Genomic DNA, 5,973 nt, shown 5'->3' with positions numbered 1-5,973 from the left:
TCGGCCGCCGCCCCCTTCGTTCTTATACGGACTGACCCCGCCCCCGGCCACCGTTCCCGCCCCGGCCCCCGCCCCTAAGCCTGCCTCCCAAGGGAGCGAGGGGCAGGGCTGGGCGGAGCCAGCGCCCACAGGGTTCTTCCGGCTGGACGCTGACACTGAGGGCAGGGCGAAAGGTGCCCTCTGATTGGCTCCTCGGGTGAATGGTTGCCGAGAGACAAGTAAATCTTCAGCGGCGAGGGGGGAGGGGCGGGTGTGTGTGTGTGTGTGTGTGTGTGTGTGTGTGTGTGTGTGTGTGTGTGTGTGTGTGTGTGTGTGTGTGTGTGTGTGTGTGTGTGTGTGTGTAGCACTGCGCAGGCGCAATAGAGAGGGGCTGTTGATACCTCCTTAACTTCAGAATATCTGGGGCTCCTTCTGTTTTCACTTTCCACTACGGTTTTTTCTGCCGTTCCTGTCACATAACTTTCCCCAAGCTTTTCCCATCTCCATCCCACTCCCTGTTGGACTGTTTGTTTTTTCTTCTGCTTCTCTGGAAGTTTCGTGTTGGTTCTTGCTTTTCAGGAGTGGGGAGTGAATCCCTCAGCCTACCTTTGCGGTGTGCTTAGAAGTCGGAAAAAAAGCATGGTTTCTGAACTGATTCCCGAACCAAAGTGCCTAGAGATCATTGGGGAAAGCAGTTCGTTCTCTGGCCGGAGTTAACCACCTGCGTGAGGGACTAAGAGCCTCGAAGAATCCATCGCCAAGCCTGGCATCCGCCACAGCTTCCGCCCTACGCAAAATGTCACAGGGCTCAGCCGGGTGTGTTATATAACATGCAGGCGAAGCTTGGACACCACCCATTCATTCCACAGCAAATGGTTGAGCCCAGGTTCTAAATTCATATAACCTGAGTGGGATTTCCATTTCACACCTATCTGTAAGGCCTTGGGCAAGTAACTTAACCAATCCTCCATAAATCTCCATCTTTCTTACCTGTACCATGGTTCTAAAAATGGAACAGCTTTGTAGGGTTATATAAGAATTAAATAAGAAAAGGGAAAGTTATTAGTTCAGTGCTTAATTATAAAGTGCGTGGTAAATGTTATATCAAATAGTAACTGTTGTTTATCAATAAACATTTATTGAGCTTGTACTGATCCTCCACTGGGTAGTGGGAGAAAAGATTGTTTCCCAGATGCGGTATTTCTGTACCCTGCCCCTTCCATTCTTGCCTGAAATAAAAAGGGCTCTCGGGCCTGACCAGGCGGTGGCACAGTGGATAGAGCGTCGGACTGGGATGCAGATGACCCAGGCTCGAGACCCCGAGCTCACCAGCTTGAGCGCGGGCTTCTCTGGTTTGAGGAAAAGCTCACCAGCTTGGACCCAAGGAAGGGGTTACTCGGTCTGCTGAAGGCCTGCCGTCAAGGCGTGTATAAGAAAGCAATCAATGAACAACTAAGGTGTTGCAACGCGCAATGAAAAACTGATTGATGCTTCTCATCTCTCTCCATTCCTGTCTGTCTGTCCCTGTCTATCCCTCTCTCTGACTCACTCTCTGTCTCTGTAAAAAAATTAAAAATAAATAAATAAAAAATGGCTCTCGGAGTCTGCCAGGATAAAAAGAGTTCTCAAATATTGATACATGCCTTCTCTGGGGAGGGAAAAGTTCCTGGAACGTCAAGGAGCTAAGAGATCAGGATGAGTACTTGTAAGGAAAGCCACAGTGACTCTATGTTGGACATGAAATTAAGATATACGGTCTGCATTTTTTTTTTTTACTTTTTGTTTTTGAGGTATAAATTCATTAAAGTGTACAAAGCACATACATACAGAATTATGAATTTCTACATATGTGTACACCCATATAACTGCCATCCAGATCAAGACATTGGCAATCTCCAACTTTCTTATGCCCCTTCCCATTCAGTGTCCCACGAGGATAACCACTGTTCTGACCTCTATCACCATAGATTAGTTTTACCAATATTTGAACTTGATATGGATGAATACATAGTGTGTGTACTTTTGTGTCTGGCTTCTTTCGCTTAATAGTGCATCTATGAAGTTCGTCTGTGTTGTTGCACGAAACAATGGTTCGTTGTTTTCCAATAATGTGTATTATTTCATTATATAAATATTCAATAATTTATACATTTATTCTACTAGTGGATATTTGAGTTGCATCAAGTTTTTGCCTGTCACAAATAAAGCTGCTTATACATAATCTTTTTTCCCAGTTTTATTGAGGTATACTTTACAAATAAAAATTGTATATATTTAAAGTGTGTAACATGATGTTTTGATATACAGTATGAAATGATCAGCACAACCAAGCTAATTAACATATCCAATGCCTCACATATTTGTTACCTTTTTATATGTATGTGTAACGAGAATGCTTAATACCAACTCTCTTAGCAAATTTCAAGTATGAAATACAGTGCTATTAGCTATAATTACCATGCTGCATATCAGGTCCCTAGAACTAATTTGTCTTATACTCAGGATTGGAATTACAGGATTATAGAGTATACATGTATTAAGTTTTAAACAGACTGCCAAACAATTTTCCAAAGTGGTATAGCAAATTATATTCTAGCCAGTGATATGAGATTTCTGGTTGCTCCATAACTTTGCCTGTATTGGTATTGTCCTTCTATTTACTTTAAAAAGGGGTTTTAAAGTGTATTTCATTGTGATTTGAATTTACATTTCTTTAAGAATCAATAATGTTGAGCAACTTTTTATATGCTTATTGGCCACTTTGATACCCTGTCAATGAAATAGCTGTTTAAGTCTTTTGCCCATTTTCAGGGAGTTGTCTGTCTTTCTGATTTATGAGTACTTTACATATTCTGCAATGAGTCCTTTGTCCAATACATGTATTACAAATATCTTCTCCCAGTCTATGGCTTTTTTTCATTTTATAGTGTTATCTTTTGATAAACAGATATTCTTGATTTTAAAGAAACCTAACATATTAATCTTATTTTTATGAGTAGTACTTTTTATGTCCTGTTTAAGAAATTTTTGCCCAGACTAAGGCCATAGAGGTCATCTACTTAATTTTCTACTAGGAACTTGATTGTTTTAGCTCTCATTTTTAGGTCTATGATTTATCTCAAATTAATTTTTTGTGTAGTTTGGGGAAACTTTTATTTTTTCCATATGGAGATAAAATTAGCTCAATGTCATCAGCAAGTATTTTTGTTGAATAGATGAATGAATGAATGAACTGCTGAAGAATTCTGTTAAGAGAACAAAGTGAATGGTTACTTAAAATCCAGATTGTCCATAAAAATCCAGTATACATAGTCACATTAAAATTAATGCAAATATTATATTATATCTACTTTTTTAGTATCTCATGGGTACCATTAGCTCAGGTAGCCTCAGGGTAGAACACAGGTCATAAATTCTTACTGAGAACTTGGTCTGGCGTTGTTTGGTTCTACCTTTGCTTAGGTAAAATTTTGTCTAGCTTTCTGACCATTAGGCAGTTTTGTGGTAGGTATGATAAGAGAGCCAAGAGCCAGAAAAGAAATGCATTATTTATCTATTTTCAAAAATGCGTATATAGTTTTCTTTGGGCCCCTTTTTATTTCAGGGGCATGACTTGACTTTTCTAGAATTTTGTTCCTCTTATTTTTTTTTTAAATACACAGTGTTCTTTCTACCTCATAAAGCTGTGGCACCCTGGAGCTGTACGGAGTCTCAAGAAGTCACCAGGTACTGCCCACTGGACATGGAACCACGTATTGAAATTGTCCTTCTGAGATTAGAGCCTCCTTCTTGGCAAATTCCAGCCACTGCTGGAGCATAGCCAATGAAAATGGTTCAAGACCTTTGCATTCAGAGTGAGTCTCTGATCTGTACCTCAGATTGCTGAGTCAAGAAAAGCAAAGGCAGGAAATAGTTTTTAAAACGCAGGTTGTATCTTACTTGTGGCCATGACCCTGAAAAAGTTTTATGTCTCAATAGAATCTTATTTTAACTACTTCAGGAAGCAAAGAAATTCTATCATTAATCCTTTTTGTAAGGCAAGGAAAAAAGTCTTCTGTTTAGTGCCCAGTTATCCTCATTGACCAGTTCCTTTAAGTCTGGTGTTTTTTCTATTACTTTATCTCAAGGTGGATCACCATGATAAGCATTTATTAAAATGCCCTGTATGGACTGGCTTTAGCTCAGTGGTTCCTTCTAGTCAAGTTTGCTTGCTAAAATGCCCTGTTCTAAATGTCTTATCTTTCTTAAAATGATTTTAAGCCAAGGTTCTATTGCTGTATATTGACATATAGAGCAGCGATCACAAGAGCAGATCATAAGAGCAGAGCTTGATGAATTTTCACAAACTGAACAAACCAGTGTCACTGGAACCCAGATGAGAAGCAGAGAAGCATCAAGTACATAGGGCCTGTTTTGAGGCCACCACGGTAGCACCATCTCCATTCTAGTGAGTTTCTGGAGAAGCCAAGTCAGACTGGCTTTCCACTTTCCATCTAGAACCCTCACCAGTAAAGCCCTGTCCCTTCTCGAGCATTTTCCAGCCACTGTTTTCTTGGGTGCTGCAGAAAGAACACTAATTTTGAGTCAAAAAGGCATGTAAGTTTTACTTGGAGAAAAGCACAGGAGGAGGGAACTAAAAATTGGTCAGATCTGGTGGGGTAAGGAGGGGGAAGGCTGCATCTTTGGGGATGATCATAGCAGCAGAGACACTGGGGCTCCAGGGCTTTGGGAAGGGAAGAAGATAGGGGCCCAGGAAGAGGAAGGGATGATAGTGGCCCTGCCAGAGGAAAGAGGATAGGTGCCAAGGATGACTAAACTGACCTCATCAATGATGAGTAACCCTTCCTGTCTACCTCCTGAACGGTGTCCCTGGAAGAAGGGTGGAGGGTTGGGTCAGATGGTTCTGTCCCTATCAAATGGCTCCCCGATCTGAGTCTTGGCTTCCTTACCCAAGCATAGGAATGATCATTCACCTCCTGCTTCACAGAAGTGCGTGCTGTCAGACAAAGTGTTGAATTCCTGTGCAGGCAACTGGCCCTGTGCACAAATGTCTCCCTTTGCCAACCTTGGGCCCTTTCTCAAGTTACTGTCAGGACTGCTTGGCAAGCATGTTGGAGGATAGGAGAGTGAATTCTCCACACCATGCTATGGTTAATGTTTTAAAATCTCCCATCTCCCTTCAGGGAAAAGGGATTCAGTGAAAATGTAAATTGTAAACTGCTTATTCCATAACTTGTGACCAACCCCTGCATCCACTCTGAACTTGCCCTACATTTAGGCCCTGGGTATCTTTTTCCAGTTGCCAAAATGTCTAAACTCCCAGCACTGGAGGCCATGCCTGCTGGAGAAGAGGCTTGTCACCTCTACAACTTGCCAAAGGATGGGGACATCCCCTCCAGGAACAGCTAACTCACCTGCCAGGTGTGATTCTCAATGTTCAAACATTATCTTCCAGTTCTCATATCAGTCTAGATATTTAGTTGCAATTAATCAAAAATGACTCTGGATAATTTTAACAAAAGAGAATTTCTTTAGAAGATATTGGGTAGCCCACAGAATGAGCAGGATGGCTGGAGAATTTGGCCACCACCACCACCACTGTCACCATCGATTGATAAGCTAGTCTTTGTGTTCCTGTTTATTCCCATCATTAGCTTCTGATTGAAAATCTAGGAGGAGCCCAGATCGTGAGCCCAAACCCCAGTTACAAAGAAGGGTTGGAAACAAGAGTATCTGATCCTTTTAGTTTTGACTCTGGGAAGATGGCTCTATCTCTGTAGATGGGATTCTCCAACCAGCAAAACAGGTTCAGATTCTGGATGACATACCTGTTCCCTTCAGCTCCTATGTCCACCCTTTGTGAGCATTGCTTGAATGGATCAGTGTCTTTTGATCAGTCTACCGCTGGGTCACAGATGCAGATGAGTTTCTGAGGCCTACAATTTGGAGGACCAGGAAATGGATTCTTGAGAAGCTTTGAGGATGGAGATGAGC

Source organism: Saccopteryx leptura, chromosome 3 (genome assembly GCF_036850995.1).
Source record: "Saccopteryx leptura isolate mSacLep1 chromosome 3, mSacLep1_pri_phased_curated, whole genome shotgun sequence".
NCBI classification, from domain to species: domain Eukaryota; kingdom Metazoa; phylum Chordata; class Mammalia; order Chiroptera; family Emballonuridae; genus Saccopteryx; species Saccopteryx leptura.
Note: the sequence above shows the minus strand (reverse complement) of the source record.